General features: G+C 36.1%; 1 pseudogene; it reads right to left on the bottom strand.

The window, feature by feature from the left end:
* Positions 1-17,057: 17,057 nt before the first annotated feature.
* LOC112812736 (hsc70-interacting protein pseudogene) lies at positions 17,058-18,291 on the bottom strand (annotated as a pseudogene).
* Between the last annotated feature and the right edge of the window lie 4,214 nt (positions 18,292-22,505).

Raw genomic sequence — 22,505 nt, 5'->3', positions numbered from 1 at the left:
AAAAAATTAAAATATAAAATTTCAGATAGGATGTGAAGAAATTTTAATTCTTGACCACTGCTGGTGGGATTTAAATTGGTTAAACCACTTTAGAGAGAGTGTATTCCAGTGTCTATTAAAGCTGAAAATAGGTACCCAAGATAAATGAGTATATATGACCATTGAAATACATGAAGCCCAAATATAACATATTTTAAGAAAACAGTGATTGATTTTTGGTACTATTATGAAAATAGTGAATCCAGTAAGAGACAACTATAATTCATTTGTCAGATGCCTTGCTGTTCTTAACTTAATGCCCTAGTATTGTTATCAAATGACTAACCCAGATTTTACTAAATTTTATTCATTTGCCAATTATACTTTTGGACCTTCACAGCTATGATCCTGATTTCTGCAACTAACAGAATCATTCAAAATTGATGAATTTGAGCAACACATACAGAAACAAATGGGAAGGGGAGAGGTAAATAACACCCAGCAAAGCAAAAAGTGGATGAGGCTGCAGATGGGTTGTCACGGAGATAAAAATTTTTAAGCTTATGAGGTCCATGTCACCTGGTCAAAGAAGCCAGGCAGTATTGTAAGAGGCTTCATCCTTTTGGTAGCTCTGTCACCATTAAGAGGCCAACTATAGGTTAAGAAACCTAAGAAACCTAAATTTTTAAGAACCTAGCAACACATTCATATTCACAGTGGTTACAAGACTGATACATAAAATTAGAATGTTTATATTGGCTTAAAAATAAATGATCATAGAAATTGAAAAGCTCAAACATGGCAAGGGAAGCCAAATTATTGGCTAGATTGATTGAAACTAAAAAAAGGAATTTCATACATGTGATGTTTAATGGCCCAGGCTAAGATACCCAGATATTTAGAATTGTGTAAACTTTGTCAGTGGAAGAGAATTCTTAATCTTAATTGATGTTTATTTCTTTCTCCTCAATGGTGCTTGAATGTGTACTACCTATAAATGCCTAACTATTTATCCCTGTCTCCTTCCCCCTCCTCTCATTTTATAGGTTCATATCTAACTGAACCCCCTTTGGATTAACTCTCTTTAAATACAGTAATATATTGAAACATGTTAAAGTCAAGTTTTGCAAGCTGGATGTCTGTCTCTTTGAGGTGACTGGTGTGAACCATTTTATGTTGTTATTGAAAATAAGGATTGTTTTTCAAATTTTAAAGGAAAACCTACCCCCCCATATATTGACTGCATTAAGTAGATATATAAACGAGGATCACTAAGATTTGAAGGTGTTTTTCTTTTCCTCTCTGAACAAAAAGGTCTAAAATTCTTCCTACAGCAGAGGAGGAAAAAAAGGTATTTTGAAGCAAGTAGGCATTTATTGAAGAATTCAAATTCATGCATGCATTAATACTTAGAGTATTTCATCAATAAACATTCTTACAAGATTTTATTCACTAGGCACTAAAAACATGGAGATGCAGAGTTTAGACATGCTCTTTCTGAGTGCTTACAGTCTATAGGGGAAACAGGAAAGTAATCACATGGCTCAGTTCCAAAATTATTGACTGTCTAGGAAGAGGTAGATAAATCCAATTTTATGTAATAAATATTATGATAGAGAAATGAACAGATATAAACAGGAGCATAAGGAAGTTAGATTCCCTACTCTAGTCCAAGGATGGAGGATGGAAAGAGTTTTCAAACCAGTAACAATAGAAAACTCAAAGATACAGGAAAGAGAAAGAGGAACAATATTTGATAGAGTAATTTCTCTAAGCAGACCAAGCTGAAAGTTTGTTTAGTAAATGACTGGGGTGGTGGAGGTAGGATATAAATAATGGTGGATCTCTACACAGAATTTGTGGATTGGTGGTAAAGATCCTAATGTGGGGGAGAATTTTTCCCCCTGATAGCTTGTATTATTTTTGTAAAATGGGAGGTAACTTTCTATAAGTGAAAGGAAACTGTAACAGAGGAGAGCCCAGGTGAATTTGAAAATTAGGGATTTATGGCATAAACCAATATAAAGAACTGAATGTACTTTTCCAGCAACCATCAGTAGTCCAGGTCAAGAGAGAGAAAGGTTAAATTATCCAGGGTTGGAATTGTACAAGTCATGTATGATGGAAGAACAAGGGGAAGGAGGGTCATGGCAGTGATGGATCACATGATAGAGAATAGGTAGAAAAGAAGAATGAAAGTAGAAAGGAGCTAATAGGGGCACCTGGGTGGCTCAGTCAAACTTCAGCCTTCAGCTCAGGTCATGATCCCAGGGTCCTGGGATTGAGACCCACGTCAGGCTCCCTGCTCAGCAGGGAGCTTGCTTCTCCCTCTGCCTGCCACTCCCCCTGCTTGTGCGTGCTCTCGCTCTCTCTCTCTCTCTCTCTCTCTCTTTCTCTCTGTCTCTCTCTCTCTGTCAAATCATTAAATAAAATCTTTAAAAAATTTAAAAAGAAAGCTATAGATTTGGAGGAAATCAGGAGAGAGAGAGAATGTGTGTGTCTGTATGTATGTGTAAAGGTGGTGAGATGAAGAATCTGGAGGACATAATGAACTGGAAGAACTGTGTCTGCATTTAAATGAATCTTAGCAGTTCTAAATAAAAATAGAAATAGGTAGAGCATTAGAAACATTGACAGCATTCTGCCATTGAAAGATAACTTTGTAAAACTGCAGACACAGACACTGAAGACATTATGGTTCTGATACATTGAAGTCAGAGGTCCAGTATGGCCCAATAATAGCACAGGACTTGAAAACAGATCAGTGGATCATGCCTGTTTGGAAAGACTTAAAGCAATATCAAGAATTTCAGCAATAGTTTAGAGAGGAGGATTGTGAATTACTGTAGAGTATTACAGCTGATTCCACCCTGGGATTCAGTCAGCCTGTCTGTAAAAGTAGTGGGCCAGGAACCTTCTCCCTGTCTCTGGTTTCTACTTGTAATAGTTGTTGTCCGTGAGGATTTTGTTTTCTTGCCAAAAGGGGAAAGATGGATAGTCGTCATATTTCTGGAAGAAAATAAAAGAATATAATGTGACTCCAGTGATCATACTTAATACCTTTAAAATTGTGTAATTTTATGAGAGGAGATAACTCTGAGAGGGAGAAGATGGACTCAGTAGAACCCTGCCTGGAAACATAGATAACCTTAGCAGGTCTGGAGTGGCAATAGTTGTGTTCTTTGGCCCTGACTTAATTTTAGCATATGTGTGACATTCACTGGAGAGGAATAAAATGCTTGTTGGAGGCTGGACTTTTGAGAGGGTTGATGTCCTGCTAATACATATTTGGGGGTCACTCTTGTCAAAAATCCAGAAATACCAAAACAAAAGGTACCAATCATTAAATAATATTTAGTAAGAGTTTATTATGCATATAAGAACAGTTTACTAAGTGGGAGCTTCCAAATTCAAAGACTGATATGAAGCTCAGGGGCATGAAATTACAGGATGACTTATAAAGTAAAAATGAGGAAGTTGTTAACCTTTACAGTAATTGGTTATTACAGTGGGGGTTTCCAGACAGCAGTGGATTGGTTAAAAATGATGATCTCATATCATTCTTAGGAAGATGACTTGTTTCTATTATGATTGCCAGAGGCATTTATAAGAATAACTGAAGTTACGTTTCTTTTATGCTCATGAAATAAACTAGGTTTAGTTTTGCTGACATGACCTAAATGGTTTTCTCTGCTCAGGGAATTCTCAAATCTGGTCTCCATTTTGTATTTAACTTAAACACTATTGAGTAAATTTTTGGTGGTAATATATTTACCGTTGTACCCACATAAAATAAAGCAGAGCCATACCACATTTATATCTGTATCTAATCTATATTTTATTTTACATTTGAATTCACAATTCAGCTAGTATTTAGGATATTATAGATGTTTAATTTCTTGAATGTATTTTTAATATCATTATGTTACTATTATTATAGATTGCTGATTAAGAGATTTTTATATTATTTTCACCTGAGAAACCCAGGTTGACCTCATCATTTTTATAACCAAGACCCTGGAGACTCACCATGAGAATGCTGGTGGGCAGATCTATCTTAATACACATAGTAGAATGCAGTCTAAAAAATGTCTTCTCCCATTTGGGGATATATTTTCTCTTGCTGCTGTAAAAATTGCCACAAATTTACTGGCGTAACATAACATAAATTTATTATCTCGCAGTAAGGGTGGTGGTAAGTCATAAAATCAAGATGTTGGCAAGGCTGTGCTCCTTCTGGAACATGGAGGGAAGAATCCATTTCCTCGCCTTTTTCAGCTTCTAGAAACCAACCAACCTTGATTTATGGCTCCTTCCTCCATCTTCAAAGCCTCTACCTTCAAAGCATATTTAATCTTTCCTCTTTTCTTTTTTTTTTAAAGATTTTATTTTTAAGTAACTACACCCGACGTCTAGAGTCATACTTACAATCATGAGATGAAGAGTCCACACTCTACCAACTGAGCCAGTCAGGCATCCCAAGTCTTTCCCCTTTTCTATCTTTTCCTCTGTCTTCCTTCCTCTGTGTCTCTCTTCCTCTGTCTGTTCGTCTCTCCAACCTCTGCCTCCATCCTAACATCTCCTTCTCTGACTCAGACCTTCTGCCACCGTCTTATAAGGACCCTTGTGGTTATGTTAAGCCTACCTGGATGATCCAAAATATTCTCCCTATCTCTGGGTCCTTGGCTTAATCTCACCTGCAAAGTCTCTTTTGACATGTAAGGTACCATATTCATAAGTTTTAGGGATTAGGACATGGACTTCTTTGGTGGTAGGCAATATTCTGCCTATAATTGGGAGGTTATTTTCCAGTACATTTATCAACTGTGGAAAATTCTTTACCTTTTATTTATTTTTTCTTTCACACATATTTCCTGAGCATGTACTAGTTATCTGGCCCCTAATGGAAGAGACTAGGCAAATAGTGAAGGCACTGTCCCTGCAGTCAAGAAGCTAATTCTCTTGGAAAAATAAGTGAACTTTGGACTTCAGAATTTTTTTTTTATAGTTTTCGGATCACACTGTGATCTTGTTTATATTTAAGTGCTATATGTTGGTAATATTTGATACCACATTTGTTTGTATTTATGATACAAACATCAATGCCTTCCAGCCAAAGACCACCAGGAACATAACCATAGTGGAACAAATTGAGTTTATTACTTACTGTAGTGAGGGAGAATATATATCACGGGGGAATGTGTGGCATCTCAGAGGTTGTTAGAAAAGACTGACCATAGGATTTGTATTTGGTTAGGAAATCTTGGAGAAAGTCTAAGGAAACTGAAGACTCAGTTTCAATTAGGTGCTCTTAGTAAGCCAGGGTAATTCTGTGACTGGTTATCTCAGACACCTTACTTATGGGGGAGGACAGAGTAGAGCAGGGATAAAGCTGTCATAGGCAAAGTAACAGTCACTTAGATAAGCTGAGAGAGGGAGATGTTTGGTATTCTGTGGGTGAAATAGTAATCTTACTTACATCGCAATTTATTCATGGTCTCATAGTAACCTTGTGTGATATTGGTATTCTGTGAGATTGTTTATGTCCAACAAGAGAACAACATAACCTTGTGTGATGTTGGTGTTCTGTAAGATTATGTCCAAAAAGAGAACAACATGGCCTAGCAGTGAGCCTTGGGCCAGCTTATAATAACATGGAGGCCTAGGTCATTCTAGTCCCCATTATTTGGATTCTTGGTGTTTCACATCCCTGTCCCATCTGTAGCACTTGTTAAACATGCAGAATTCTCGATCTGCCCCACAGTCATTGCATCAGAATCTCTGAGGATTGATTTGTACACTAAAGATTCAAAATATCTCTTTTTAAAATATCAAATATTTATCAGTGTTAAGTATTTGCTTGTTTGTGATTACTATCTTTAGTCATTATTTTCTCATATTTTAAATTTTTTTCATTTATAATTCACATACTATGATTAAGCTTGTATTTATGCATGACCCTTTGTTAGATATTCCTTGGGAGTAGCTGACCTGTATCTTAATGATAAACCAAAATAGAGATGCATTTTTGAAGAGTTTTAAATTAGGCACTAATGATGCTTGTATAAACTTAACATCTGTAGTTCAGTCTTTTATTTTCACCAATTGTTCTTATGTTGACTGGGTATCACCTGACATCAGCACTGTAGACCACAGCAGGACTGAACCACATTTCCTGTTTGGGTTCTGAATGCACACTTTGCTATCATCTCTTTGTATCATCTTCCTGCTGACAAGCTTCCTCATGTGCTTTAAACCTGAAACCACATATGCCTTACAACCTCACTCTGATGAGAATGCCCTTTAAAAGCTAAGCTAAAGATATTTTCCTAGTCCCCACAGGACAACATGAAGAATGAAAGGCCTACAAGTCTGTGCCTTCAAAATAGCTTTCATGACACTTATGCATTAATTTCTGGTGGTTTTATTTTTGCAGTAGTATAAACAGGCACAATAGGAAAACAAAAGCAAATATACTCTCTTCAGTACAATCTCATATAATTATGAACACTCTAAAATATGGCTGTAGGTTCTCAAAATAAATTTTTCTGAAACAGTAACAATTTTAATGTCATACTTTAAGTATGTTTGTGTGTTTATAGGTAATTTTAGAAAAATGAATGTTCCCAGAGAACATGCTAAAGCTCAACATAAATTAAGGAAGAGAAGTTAGATCTATAAAGTGTATATTTAGCCATAATTTGTTGCAACTTGTAATTCCAGAAGAAAATTAGAATTTAATAGGCATTCTGGAAGAGTGGCAGTATAAAACTGCCACATTGTGAACAAAGTTTCTTATACTGGCACTTTTTAAAGTGCTACACCCAGAATGGAGCCTGATGCGGGACTGGATCTCACAACCCTGAGAGCATGACCTGAGCCGAAATCAACAGTTGGATGCTTAACCAACTGAGCCACCCAGGCTCCGCATTGTCCATTTCCTTTTTAAATATCATTACCAATTTCTCACAGATGGATAATTTTTAATGGAATAATGCTTAATTTATAAAAATATTCTAAAAGAAACAAACTACTTATCTGTTCTTAAATTATTAGAATCAATAAGCACAAAATTACTCATGTCAGATTGCTATAAACATTTCTAAAGGTTGAGTTTCAGTTTCTGTACTGACTTTATTGTGGACCAGTAAAATACATTCACAGGTCTCCATACTTTGAATGGTACTGTCTGATACCATATTTAAGCACTAGGTTTTTTTTGTTTTTTGTTTTCTTAAAGATTTTATTTATTTATTTGAGAGAGAGAGAGAGAGAGTGGGGGAAGGAGCAGAGGGAGAGGGATAAAAAGACTCTGAGCTGAGCGTGGAGCCTGACGTGGCACTCAGTACCCCAACCCTGAGAGCATGACCTGAGCCAAAATCAAGAGTCAGATGTTGAGCCATCCAGGCGCCCCAAGCACTGGGTTTTTAATGTTTATAACATCATAATTTGTTAGAGCTATAAGGGAGCTAAGAAATTTAACCTGATTTTTTTCCAGTTCTATTGAGAAATAATTGACATACATCACTGTATACATTTAAGATGTTCGGCATGATGGTCTGATTTATATATTTTGTGAAATGATTACAATAGGTTCATATAACAATATCCATTTATTTCATGTAGGTACAGTAAAAAGAGAAAGAAGAAAAGGAAAAGAAATTCTTCTTGTGGGGGCGCCTGGGTGGCTCAGTCGGTTAAGCGTCTGCCTTGGGCTCAGGTCATGATCTCAGGGTCTGGGATCAAGCCCCACATCGGGCTCCCTGCTCAGTGGGGAGTCTGCTTCTCCCTCTCACTCTCCCTCTGTTCTCTCTCTCTCTCTCAAATAAATAAATAAAATCTTAAAAAAAATTCTTCTTGTGTCAGAACTCTCAGGATTTACTCTCCTAACAACTTGATTATATACCATACAACAGTGTTAACTATACTCATCATGTTGTAGATTACATCCCAATCCTTATTTATCTAATAACTGGAAGTTTGTAGCTTTTGACCACCTTCTTCCAGTCCCCCTTCCCTTTTCTCCTTTCCCTTCCCCCTACCTCTGGTAGCCACAAATCTGATTTCTTTTTCTGCGAGTTTGGCTTTTTTTGTTGAACCATCTTCTTCTTAGGAAACTATTCTAGCTACTGTGACTGAGCCCATCCTTCATTTGTCTTTTTCCTTCCCTCCCACTTCCCGTGTATCATCAAGCCCCACTGAGATAGCTACCTAATGATGCCTCAATTTTTTTAATAGTCTCTGCTTTATCCCTGAGACTCCAGTAGTGCCTGACATATAGTAAATGTTGACTAAATATGTGTCAAAAGGTCAAATGAATGTGTGTTCCCCAATACATGCCATGACGCTGTTTTTCCTTGTCTTTGTGATTTTGAACATGGGTCTCACTCTGCCTATAATGTTCTTTTATAAAAGAAGACAGGCTTCATCCACATGATACAACTTCTCTAAACTTTTACCTAAAATCCCCAGAAAAAGGCCTCCTTGACTCGACTCTGAGCCTAGATGTATTATTTTGTTGCAGTTATTTACTTATATATGTCTTCCACAATAGACTAAATGATCTTGAATACAGAAATTATATTATTCTTCTATCTTCCTCTGTGCCCTAGCACAGTGCTTGAAAATTCTAAGCAATCAAAAATTAAATCTCTGGATGAATAAGTGAATGAATGAGATGAAGAGAAACTAGAAAATGGCTTTAGCTCTGTTTATCACACATAGAAGTTTTATGGGGCGCCCGGGTGGCTCAGTCTGTTAAACGTCTGCGTTTGGCTCAGGTCATGATCCTGGAGTCCCGGGATCGAGCCCAATGTCGAGCTCCTTGCTTCTGCCTCTCCCCCTGCTTCTTCTCTCTCTCTCGCTCACTCTTTCTCTCAAATAAATAAAATCTTTTTTTTTTTTTAAAAAAGAAGTTTTATATTTTGCTTTTCTAATTTGTGTAAAGCTTCTTACTCCTAAAGTCTAATAGTTATAATTTTCAATTTGATTGATAAGTACACTAGAAACTTCTACCCCAATCTTTTTGTTTTATTGTTTGTTTACATGTCTTTTTGCTTCCTTTTTTGAAACAGGGAAAAATTTAACTATATTCACAAGACATGCTCTTATTAATATTCTAAAATATACAATCCTCTTTCCTGGAAGTAATTATGGAGGATGTACTACCTACTTTGATGTTTTCTGTGGTGTGGGATGCACTTCTAAATACCAGAGATTTCTTACCTTAGTACTGACCCCAATTTTATCAGAAGTAGTTTATAATTGAGGGCATACTCAGCTGATCCCTAATCTATGTCAAGGTTACTTACCTTAGGTTAATTACCCAATACTTAACGCTTGTATTTAACCCTCATACAAGAGCATATTCAAAGGGATTCCATCCTTACTGAAGTAATGGATTGCATCTTTTCATAATTCTCTACTAGTTGGATAATAAAGTAATTTGCAACAAAATCTAATATCTTCTGAACTTTCTCTCATTCTTTGCAACATCACTAGATAAAGGTTCTTTGAAGGTCACTTATATACCGTCACACATTTTATGGCAATCCCTTTCACTAATATATCGTCCTAACTCCCATACTCCCGTTTTACCTTCTGAATAATTAGTAGATTAGGAGAATCACAGTCCTCTAATTTGTCTCAGATGTTTGACAGTAAACTTTAGGGGGAAAATTCCTTTTTATTTGATAACACTATGCTAGGCCACCTGGATCATTAAGTTACAAACTTGGAGTTCTCAGTTTTAAGTTTTCCTTATAGGACTACTCCAAATTAATGTTGAAGCCACTCAGCCTATTTTAATATATGGCCAAGACACAAACAAAAATAGCAATTTAACTGTAGTTCTTACCCTCATGTTTTAATATGCTTATTCAGCAAATAATTTTTGAGGACTTAAGATGAAACAGGCTCTGGTTTATTCTGAGGATTTAGTGTGGAGAAAGACAAGTTTCCCACATTGGACCTTATATTCTAGAGGTTAAAGGTAGATAACAAAAAAGTGAAAAACTGCATAAACAAGATAATGCCTTACCCTTATGTACTGTGTAGCATATGCAAGTAGATGTAATAGTGACTGGACATTTTCTTTACATGGTGTGTTTAGGGAAGGCATCTCTGAAGAGATGGGCTTTGATCTGAGGCTTGAGGGATGAGAAAAGGCAGTTACAGACAAAGGAAAATTTTTCCAAGTAGAGGAAACCAGCAAATGCAAAGGCTCTGTGGAATGGATCTCCTTGGCATATTCAAAAAACACTAAGATCACTGTGACTGGGTGTAATAAAAGCAGGGTTTGCAGGGAAAGGAGTATATGAATTGATGTCTAGGGTTAGGCAAAACCTAACCCTAGGGTTGCATAGGGTTTTAGAGTGTAAAGGTAAACCATGGAAGGATGTTAAGCAAGGAGATGACCCAATTGGATTTTTGTTTTTGAAAAATTGCTCATACTGCTGTAAGGAGGATGGATTTTTATGGGGTGGAAGCAGGAATCCCAAATTAGAGATTATGGCAAGAGTCCAGGAATAAGATGGTGGTCACCTGGACTATAAGAGAATTGGACTGATTTGAGATAAATGCTGGAAGTAGAATAGATGGCATTAGACTGATATTCTGGGTGAATAATACATAAGAATAAAAAAAAACTGCCATTTTTTTTTTTTTTTACTTGAGCATTTAAAGAACCATGCCTGTTACACGTGTACTTTGGGGCAATGTAAGGATAGCTGTTGTTTTTTTCCTGTTCAGCTGCCATTCCCACTTCTAAATTTAGCATCTTGATTTTTCATTGAGGATTCTCCCTTTTCTCCTTAGTTACATTGTTTGTGTGGGACTTCCTCCACTTCCTAGCTCAGATATGGGTATGAGATGCAGGCTTGGTTATGAGTATTGTCAAATCTTCCATCTAAGTGATGGAAGTGACCTGGCCCAGTCAAATGCATCCCTGAGGCCTTGAATTACTAGTGGAGGTAAGGTGCTCTTTTTCTAAAGTGAATGATAAATTAGGATTTCAGTTTGGAACATCTGGAGGTTAGCACACTGAGAGAGCATGCCAGAGAATGAGGCCAATGCAGAGACAAACCAGGCTAAGTGGCAGATTGAGAAACCAAGGTCTGATAATATTTTTAATCCCCTAAACAGTCCCATTCCTGAAACCGGATTGATTTTGGGACCTTTCAGTTCTCTATTCCAAAAATTAACTTTAACATACTTGAGACAAGTAGAGTTCATTCCTCTCCCATGTAACCAAGAGTTCTTATCGATATAAGTGAGAAATTTGTTTTAGGTATATTAAGATTGAAACACCTATTTAGGTTTGCTAGATTAAGATACAGGATACCCAGTTAAATTGGTATTTCAAATAAATGATGAATAATTTTTTAGTATAAGTGTGCCCCCAATACTGCTAATTCTGGCAAGCCGATGCCTATTAGATATCCAAGTGGAGATGTCAAGTGATCCATTGCATCTGTAAGCCTGGCGCTCAGGAGAGAGTTCAGGGATTTTGATGTATGTTTGGAAGTTGTCACAATAGTGATGGTGTTCACAGCCATGGAGCTAAAGCATTACAGGTTGAGAAACAAAGCAGATAGAATTGAGAGAGTATCCAGTACTAAACCTGAGGGAAACCCACTCCATTGGAGTTTAGTAAAATATTAGAAGAAACAGCCAGTGAAGGTGAAAATAGTGTCAAGGACAGTAAAGAAATGAGTTTCAAGACTGGAGTCATCAACATCAACAAAGAATCGCGAACTTCTCTATCAAAACAGTGGACACCATTTGCTTCTTATCAGTTACCTACTTAGCCCTCTCAACCTTTCCATCATTTCCTGTAACTATTCAGATGTCATGGCCCCTCTGGCCATTGTTAGAGACTTCTAGAAACTTAACTCCTTTCTTATTGGTGCAGTGATGTGCCTTCTCTGCTGCCTTTGATATTTTTGGACTTCAAAATCTCTTTTCTGTTTCTGTCAAACAGCTTGAGATTTTAAAGGTTTAAAGATAAAGGAGAGAACAGGTGCAATGACTAGTAAATCAAAGTATTCCGTTCAGGGGTGAGAACAAGGAAACAAACAGCTCTTGTGAACAGTTGCTCATCATGCGACTGTTACCAACACTGCAGGACCCACCGGCCTTTTTCCTCAGCCTCACTAAATCTGACTTGTCTTCCACCTTCACTCTATCTAGGTGTCCTTACAGAGCCACTAGTCACCCTCTTGTTTCTCTCCGGTCCTTTCATTTTCTTCCTTTAACTTCTCCCTTAATTAGCTGTGGAATGGAAGTATCTTGTGGGAGGAGTTTTTGTTTGTTTTGTGATTCTCTTTTTATTTTTAACCAGATTGTTTATAATTATAAAGTAATAAAAACTTGCACAAAAGGAATTAAAATAGTACATATAGAGGACAAAAATTGATAACTGAAAGTCCTCTTTCTTCTTTCCTACCACAGCCCATGTCCTTGAGATAATTGTTAACAATTTTTTCTCTAATTACTTACATTTACTGAGTGCTTACTATGTGCCAGAAGCTACAGAAAGGCTTTAAATAAATAATTTATTTAATCTTCACAAAAGTCCTTTGGCAGTTAAGGAAAATGACCCACTGAGAAGATAGGCAACTTCTCCATAGTCACAAAGCTAGTAAGTGTGTAATATACATGCTTTAGAATACATGATATAAAACATTATTTGACTAAAGTAAAATAAGCAGATGTTCTCAATAAAATCTATTTAGAAAACATCGTGCTGCTTTAGACATACTGTTTAATGATACAAACACTAATGCAGCTTTTGGGTCTGCAGAATTTGGTGGCATTGGGCTCTGCTTCTGTTGTTTTTCTTATCTGTGAGCTCACCTTCCATTAAAGTTATCCTACAGAAATTTTCTCCCTTGTGTGATCTGACTGGGCATCTTTTCTATGGGAGTATTTTGAAACATCTAGAAACTTCAGTTTTTAATATTCAGGCCTACTGTTTCCACGTGAAGTGAACAGCCCTTCTTGGGCTACACCCACAGCATTGTCACAAACTTAGAATTCCCATTTTCTGAAAATAACTTTTTCCACCCGTGATATGGGCCAGGTAGCTTGTCATTGGCAAATAAGCAATACACATAACTGGCAGAGACTTGGAGGCTCCTTCTCAGGAACAAGAAGCATAGTCTGGGCTTTTGGCTCCCAGCAGCACTTGGGGTTTGTAACCTCCATGTTTATCATGAAGCAACCATTAACACTACAGGTTCCAATTTCTGTTTTGTGTTACCTTGTTATTTCCAGTACTCTGAAAATTCAAGTTTTGCCTGTGCATTCATCTAGATATTTTTATTTAATATCTTCTGAATATTTTATTGAGCATTTTAAATGTATTTGGAATTGGAGAGAAAAGTTAATGCCCGTGCTCATTCGTCCACCTTGACTCAAAATTTTAGTGTCACTTTTTCCTTGGAGATACATAAATCTTAAAAGTATGTCGTCCACTAAACCTTTTTTAATTTCTCCTTGATTTTTAGTATTTGATAAGTTTGAAATGTTATTTTCACACCTCCCTTCCCTTTTTGCCCTTCTCCATTCACATCCTCCAAACTTAATGTTTTAACTTAGGGAAAATAGGGAGACTTAAACAAAAGGATTGATTTCTTCCGTTTTGTTTATAAGTTTACATATAGTTACAATTATGCAAAAAATCTACCTACAGTAGGACTGTGCATATATTCTCTCATTTCTTTAACTAGGAAGAGTATGAAAACTGGAAAGAGTCTACTCACATTGAGAGAATAGAGGGAGTAACACATACTTCAGAATGAACTAGCACATAGATTTTCTATGCCTCAAGGTCAAATAAATTACTAATACAATTTAAATATTTTTTTCCATGAGGAATGGGAAATCTAATAGTTTGCTTGTCTTGAGCAACAAGAGAGAGATATATAAACCTCAGGAAGGATGGGCTGGGGAAGCTTTACAAGCATACATTTGATACTAAGTTGAGCAATTTGATTGCATGACACCCTGGTTGGGTGTTTTTTATCTGTTTTTAAAATAGTTTTTCCAACTATTAAATTTCACTTGATTCTCTAAAAACTTATCCTGTTTTAGACCTATGAGGTCAATGTCAGAATTTGGGTCATTATCTAATTTAATACCTAATGTTTTCCCATGATGATAAAGAAAAAAGATATTTTTGAGCCTAATGCTTTCAACAGTCCAAAATTTTGGTTGAGTACCCACTACAGGAAAAGCAAATTATTAATGAATTCCTGTTTGTTTCTTACTACCCTTTCCCATCCTGAATTTGTCTTTGATCTAAGACTTTTTGCTTCTTAAAGACTATGACTTTCACTAAGCATCTCCTTAGCCACTTCCTGGGTTTTGGCAAATAAGTCTATCAACACTAATTTTCTGCAGGCATAAGCCAGGTCCCTACTTGCTTTGATATCAGAAAACAATGAAAGGGAGAAAAGTCAATGATTCTGAAAAGGAACTAGAGAGAAGCAATGAAAAGGACCACAGTGATTCACTGTTGTAAAGAGTATTAAATAATCTTACTGATAAATTCCCTGGAAGTAGACCCAATAGTTAGAAGAATGTACTTTTTCAGGGAAAAAAAAAGTGTTGTACATGTTTAGAGACTATAAAGCCTTGGCATTTATTGTGAGAGACTTCTGAAAACTTCCACATGAAGACATAGAGGTTGTCTGAAAGTCTTTTACTGACATTAAGGTGTACTCATTATACATATTTCAATTTGTTTAAAAAAATTAAATACCCCGCCATGCTAAAGCAAACATCAAACATTACACCTGTTTTGATTTTACTTTTCCATCTAGACTTAGTAAGTCACTAACATTTTTAACTTTTGTGCATATAATTTCAGTATTTCCACAGTTTTTATTACATCACAGGATTTCTTGAGTGGTTATCAGATGGTATTTTTATAATAATGTTTTATGGGGATTTTGACTGTCTACAGTTAGCAATCAAATATCTATTTTTGTTTGCATTGATGAACACTACAGTATGATTTGGTCTGAGATAATGGATAGTTTTTTCTGCATTTGATAGCTTTTCCTATCTTTTTCTTACAATTGCAAATTTTAGATGACTCCTTACTTACATTGTCCTCCCTTCTAACATAACACCAACTAAAGTTAAAAAAAAAAAAAGCAATACTGCATTCCAAAGTCAAAGTGTCAGATACTTCTCCAGGATGACACAGTGATCCCTATTCCTAAATATTTGCATTCATTTAAGGACTCAGAAAAATTGCCACAAATAATGGCTGTAATTATTACAGTACATTTGTTCTCTAAATCGACTTTAGGGAGAAAATGTTATGCTGTTATTTTTAGCGATGATATAAACTAGGCTGTTGAATTGAGGGATAGCTTCCGAACTGACCTGGAAAGGAGACACAGCTACTGCTGCTTCAATTACATTAATATGGAATACCTGACTATTTTAAGCCCTATTTAGTCTTCTATTTTCTGGCCAGGAATCACAAGTTTGCCACCCTTTTAGAAATTTAAATACTCTATAAATAAATAAGGAAATGTGATTTATTTATGTTTTATATTTTTGTTCTTTTTCTTATAATTATTTCTTCTTATTTAACATAATCCATTTAATTGTTTATTAATGTTGAAATTTTACTTGGACTTTTGCAGATGTATAGCTAAGTGCATTCAGGATTTGTCATGAAATTAAGGTGTGGGTCTTTTATAGATTATTTTGTAGTAATAAAAATCAAGTTCTTCTAAATCAACTGAAATTTTATAGATCTCTCATTGAAGCCCAAAACTTATAGCTTTATTCTCTGTGTCAATCCTGGAAGAGTCAGCCCAACAAGAAGAGTGGTAAGTTGACTTTTGTATTTCTTTTTCCTGATTATGATCTTAAATTCCTATTTCCCAATGCACTTGTGTATCTGAGTTAAAACAAAACATAATGTTAATAGTACTTGCATATAAACCACCCTTAAAGTCTTCTTTCAGTTTTGCTTTTGCCACCCTTCAGTTTTTATTCTTTTTGTTTGGGGATAGTTTTTCATTTGTTTGGCTGATTGTTTGCCCCCCCCCCCAGATTATTTGTATGAAACTTAATTATCTGGCTTAGTTGCTACAAATCATTTTTTCCATTTTTGAAAGTAGAGAATATTTTTAGAAACATAATAGTGTAAAGAAAGAAATACATGGTAAGAGGAAAATAACACCAAAAGTAAAGAATAGAGATTTATATGGTTACAATACTAAATAACAACAACAGCAACAAGAATGATAGTGTTACTAGATGCCATTTATATAGCATTTATCATGAGCTTTATACTGTTTTAAGTGCTTCATGCACACTAACTCATTAATTCTCACAAAAGTGGGAATAATCAAGACAAAAAGAGGTTAAGTAATTTGCTAAAAGTCACAATGAAATGGTCACAAAGGAAAAATGGAAAAGTTAAGATTAAGCCAGAAGTTTAAAAAATAAATAGTTAAGTGCAGCTACTGAGGAATTCAGGAATTAAAATGTGAAGTCTAGGCTGGATATCTTTCAATGTAACAAAAGGGATTTGATGAATTTATAAAGACCCTTCCCCCCAGATCAAACAGATTACATTTATTTAATACTTTTTGCCAGGCATGGATTTTTGGCTGAAAGCAGTTTTAAAATGCGGGGTCACACAAGCATAATGCATTGGAAAGAATTCATAGTCTTTTTTTAATTTATTTTTTAATTATTATTTCTTCTAATTAACATATATTTTTTGTTTCAGGGGCACAGGTCTGTGCTCTTGAAGGGAAAGGCAAAGAACCAAATATGGTCTAGACTGGAACCGGGCAGGTTTAGAAGACCTTAGATAACATTTGTGTAGCAATCCTATCATTCTTCACCACTACAGCCAGTGAATCCTAAATGTTTCTTTTTTTTTTAGGGACTAACACACCCTTTTAATAAGTTTTTAAATATTTTTAAGGTTTAAAAAGTGTTTAAGGTTTGTAATTCCTAGTAGGAAAACATTATCTGAATGAATACCCTAATGGCACACCACTATAGAATGTTTCAGTTGCACGTGGGGCAGAAGGGTAGGGATTCTCTTCACAGCACCCCAGCTTTCTTCATGAGAAGGTCAGAGGTACACTGGTTTGTATTATTGCGACATCCATTAGGTGATCGTTGCTTTTCCTTCAGCAAGGGCTTTATTTGTCAGAAGGGCATTATGCCTGACCTCCAAATTTGGCTGACAATTTACTGATGAGATTCATAACCTTTGGATTGCTCTGATATTTTGACATATTCACTGGGTTCTGGGCCACATCCTGGAAGGCCACCATAACTTCTGGATCCTGCATGGCTGCGAGAACCTCTGGATCACTAAGAATTTCATTGAGCCCAGGCATTTCTGCCGTTCCAGGCATCCCCGGCATTCCAACAGGAAAATTACCAGGCATTCCCCCAGGAAAGCCACCTGGGAAAGAGCCATACTGAGCTCCTGATTGTCGTCTGGCTTCTTCCTCCCTCTGGGCTCTCTCATGTTCTTCCCGAGCCTTCGTAACCCTTTCTATTCTTTCTTTGATCTCTCGCTCTTCACGTTTTCGCTCATACTTTCTCCGATGTTCAGCAATTTTCTGGGCCCTCGGTTGAACTTCTTTCAGCATTGCACTAGCATCTTCATTGTAATCCAGTTTACAAGCAAGGGCAAGATCATGTGCTGCTTCTTCCCAATGGCCCAGAAGTCTGTGTGCTTTCCCTCGCCACTTATAAGGCTGAGCTGAATCAGGATTTATTTCAATAGCTCTGTCACAGTCTCAAATGGCAGCATTTGGCTTTTGTAATTTGATGAAGACACTGGCTCTCTTGGCATAGAGAATGGCCAAGCGAGGATTCAGTTTGATGGCATCTGTGAACAAGTCAATGGCTTTCTGTAGTTCACCATCACTTAGGGCATCAATGGCAGCCGCTTTTTTATCATTTGCCTGATCCATCATTTCCTCGGTTATCTCTACATTTTCATCTCCCATTTCTTGAGGGGCATCAGTATCTGGTTCAATCACACCTTCATTGTCAATTTCTAGATCACTTTCCTCACTTGATGGTTCGTCTGTCTTTATGTTTTCCTCTGCCTTCTTACTATCTGTTTTTTCTTCCTTGATATTGTCTTCTGATTTAGTTTTATGAGTGGCAGGTGGTATTTTACCCCCCATGCTCTCCACCCACTCCCGCAGGAAGCACATTTCCTTGGTGTGCAGAACACTCGGATCCTGCTTACACATTTTCACGAAGGCCCGAAGCTCGCTCACTTTGCGGGGGTCCATGGTCCAGAGGCGGTGGCAGGCGGCAGGCGGCAGGCGGCAGGCGGCAGGCGCGGCTGAGGTTGCGGCCCGATTCCAGGCCTGTGTACTAGCTCAGCGTGATTGTGTAGAAGGGGGTGGCTGCCGTGAGGCAGAACAGACCCTAAATGTTTCTTAAAACCCTGGATCACACACACTGTAGGACTAGGAGAGTCAAGTTGGTCAAGGTTTTGTCCTGTGTCCAGATATTGGTAACACTAAAGTAGTGAGAGAAAATAACACGGTAAAAGGAGACTTAAATAGAAAAAAGACAGGCTTATCAATGGAAGAGTCAGTCCTCTTCTGTTTACGGTGGTTTAATAACTATGGGTGCCATAAGACTCCTATAATACATTTTTTAAAATGTGGGGCTTCAATATATGATTCTGTTTTCCCTTGAGCTAATTAATATTTAAATTGGGACAAATATATTAATAATGAAAAAAAGATGTTAGAAATATTCTGCATTTCTTACTGCTACAAATTTATTATATAGAAAGATTGTAAAACAGACAAGCACTGTCTCTTAAAAAACTTTCCCTTCAATTTTTAAGTCCAAGTATATAATTATTGATGCAAACTTGTAAGAACTTTTTAAATCTTATAACTGACAGGCTGAACATAATTACTAATTTCTTCCCAGAATTTCTGCCTTTGATAAACTTGTAAGAGCTTTTTTTCTCAATAGATAGATACGTGATTGAAAAAATCACCAAAAGAAAATACATTTTTAAAAGATGAAGATATTATCTGAGTGGAAAAATGGGAAGCTTTAATTGAGAATTTTTTATTATTACAAATTAAGTGAATGATTAAAAATGCCAGGGAACAGAAGATTGTTTCATATGGCTCTCTGTTCAATGTGGATTGCCAATGTGGGAGAAAATCCTTGTAAATCTTAGCATTGCTCCCACACAACCACCTACACAGATGATCGCTTGACTTTCATGCTAACAATAGATGTGTTAGTAGAGCTCTCACCATCTGCAAAATGAAGTGCACTTAGAAAAAAAGTAACTGCAGCACACAGTAGTAATTGCTTATATATTGTTATTAGCATTTTATATTTACATTTAAAAGGTAAGAATTTAAGCAATGATGACTCCCAGTTTAAATAAGGTCAGTCCCTGTGATAGCTCCCAGATAGTCAGTCAGTCCTAGATATCAGATAAAGTTGTTAGAAAACTTGACTTTTTTAAAGAAAACTTGATTTTTAATTTCTTTTTGCTTAAAATTCATTTGTATCAAAAATGCAGAATAAAATGTAGATTAAATGAATTCTGATATACTCACTTCTTCAGTAATAATACTTAGAATCATGTACATTAGTTATAAACCCCTCTACAAAGTCTAATTGTCACAACTGTCCTAATTTTTCTATAGAACTCCCTCAAAGGCACATTTATTTGAATTTCCCTGCTCTTAAATCTATTTTATTAACAGCGCAGAGTGAGTATTATGGAAATAATCTTTATATCATTGGAAAATATAGTCTTTGGCCTCTTTTCCCTTAGTGATTTTTTTTGTCAAGGATGGAAGGGTACATGATTCCACTACTGGGACTTTGTCAAAGACTCTATGGCAAAGTGTTAGAAAATGAATTATCTGGATTCTTTATAGGGAATGGAGTGGCTTAAGTGTTCATATGTATAACCTGCTCACACTTGGAAGGCTGGATATGACAGAGAGGACAGCAGCCATGTGACTGATGGACAGCAGGATGAGACCCATTTTTCTCAGCCCCACATGAACAGGTGCGGCACTATTTTGTACTGGCAGAGTTCCCGTGTGTTTCCAACCCACGCGTTCAAACATTTGGCCTGAATAATCTTGTCCTTTCACATAGATGATTAAGGCAGTCTACATGAGCTATGAGAGCTACCATAACCCCAAAATATCATATCCTAAATAGCCCTGCCTAAAATTCTGTGATGAAATGTTCATTTCTTTATTATATATACTTTTTTCTTTTTTTTTATTCTTTTAAGTAATCTCTATGCCCAATGTGGGACTTGAACTCACAACCCCGAGATCAAGAGTCACACACTCCACCAACTGGGCCAGCCAGGTGCTCTTCATTTCTTTATTATAAACATGGCCTTTTCAAAGCCTATTTTAATGCAGATTATTTTAGAAACAGTATTACTTAAGGCAATATTAACTTAGTATGATTTAGTTTTATCTAATTTATTTTCCCGCTTAAATAAATTATACTTTTAGAAATTTAATATTAGAAGGAAATTTGGGATTAGAAGGAAAATAAAATATCATCTAGGCCAAACACTTCATTTTATAGATGATAAAATTGAGGCTCAGTAAAGGCTCTTATACATAGTTAAGCACAAATCCAGAACTAATCCCTAAGACTGACTCCGGTCCAGTGCTTTTTCCATTATACTATCATAAAACATTAAGAGAACAGTGGTCCCTTGGGGTGAAGGTTAGGGGATGCTGGAAAGGAATAGAAAGCAGGAAAAAAGTAGAGGAAAGGAGGTATGCTGATCCCTTGCAAATTATTTTTCTAGGGTTGATCCACATAACAGAGTCATCAGTAGGATTAAATTTATTTACATCAGTGTTAGATATGTAGGTCAGTTAACTTCACAATACTATGGTACCTTTTTGCTAAAGTTTAGCAGTAACAAAAAGTCTCATAATGCCAGGACTGTGGAAATTTGCACTCACATCATTCCCATCCAAAAAGCTATGAATGTAGAAAAAGATAGGAGTAGTTGCTCAAATATCCTGTGTATTAGCCAGTTCTCTGCAAAAGTAAATTGCTGAAGATGGGAAGTATATAAAAGGAAGGTCATCTTTTCTAGGGTTGGAGGGTTAATATTTCTCTTCAAAGTCAGAAATAAATAAAAAGAATCAGGCTCAAAGGTATGCAGTAAAACCAAAAAAATTCAGTTCTTATAATACACACTTTATTCATTTAGAAAAAATCTATATAGTAAATTCAATGAATAAAAATAGCCAGAAAACATGAAACATCGGAGTTCACAGGGGAAGCTGCAATAAAGCATTCTTGAGTCAGTGCCCTGCTTTGGCAGGGTGGTGTCTTTGGGGTCCAGTGAGAAATGAACATACACACCCACTCAGTTGTCATGATACGCATCAATGCAAGGCTGCCTACTTAAAAAATTTTAAATAGAAATCAAAGTCTTATAATACAGGATCTCAGATGTCCAGGGTACAATAAAAATATTACTCATTATACGAAGGACTGAAAATCACAACATGACTGAGGAAAACCAATCCATAGATGCCAACACTAAGATGAATTAGATGTTGGAATTATCTGACAAGGACTTTAAAACAGCTATCATAAAACTAACTCATTGAGAATACTACATGATCATTTCAATAGATGAACAAAAAAAGCATCTAAGTTGAATATCCATGATCAAAACTGTGGACAAAATAGGTATAAAGGGAACTTAACACAGTGAAGGCCATATATGAAAATCCCATAGCTAAAACATCATAATCGATAGGGAAAAACTGAAGGTCTTCCTTCTAAGATCCAATACAAAGCAAGGATGCCCACTCTTACCACTTCTATTCTACAAAGTACTGGAAATCCTAACCAGAGAAATCAGAGAAGAAAAAGAAATAAAAGTCACCTAAATCAGAATGAAATGATCTGTTTACAGATGACATGATCATATAGGTAAAAAATTCTGAAGATTCAACAAGAAAACTGTTAAAACTAATAAATGAGGGCAACCGTCTCGAGTCCCCTCCCTCCTGGGAGCTTTGTACTATCACTTTGCTATTGCTCAATAAACCTTGCTTTGCCGCCCACCAAAAACACAAAAACAAAAACCAAAAACTAATAAGTGAATTCATTAAAGTTGCGGGGTACGAAATCAGCATAAAAAATCAGTCACATTTTTATACACAAATAGCAAACTATTCAAAAAAGAAATTAAGTAAACATTCCCATTCGCAGTAGCAACAAAAATAATATAATACTTGGTAATAAACATATGAAAAAGATGCAAGACTTGTACACTGAAAAATGTAAAACAAAGGAAAGAAGACCTAGATAAATGGAAACATATCCCATATTCATGGATTAGAAGAATATTATTAAAAAGAAGAAAATATAAAATAAAAATATTATTAAAATATTAAAATATTATTAAAATTTCTACCCAAAATGATTATAGATTCAATGCAATTTCTATCAAAATCCAATGGCAT

This window comes from Callorhinus ursinus, unplaced genomic scaffold (assembly GCF_003265705.2).
Source record: "Callorhinus ursinus isolate GAN/ISIS: 27379988/994484 unplaced genomic scaffold, GSC_fseal_2.0 scaffold16, whole genome shotgun sequence".
Taxonomy (NCBI): domain Eukaryota; kingdom Metazoa; phylum Chordata; class Mammalia; order Carnivora; family Otariidae; genus Callorhinus; species Callorhinus ursinus.
Note: the sequence above shows the minus strand (reverse complement) of the source record. Positions and strands in the feature narration are given on the sequence as shown.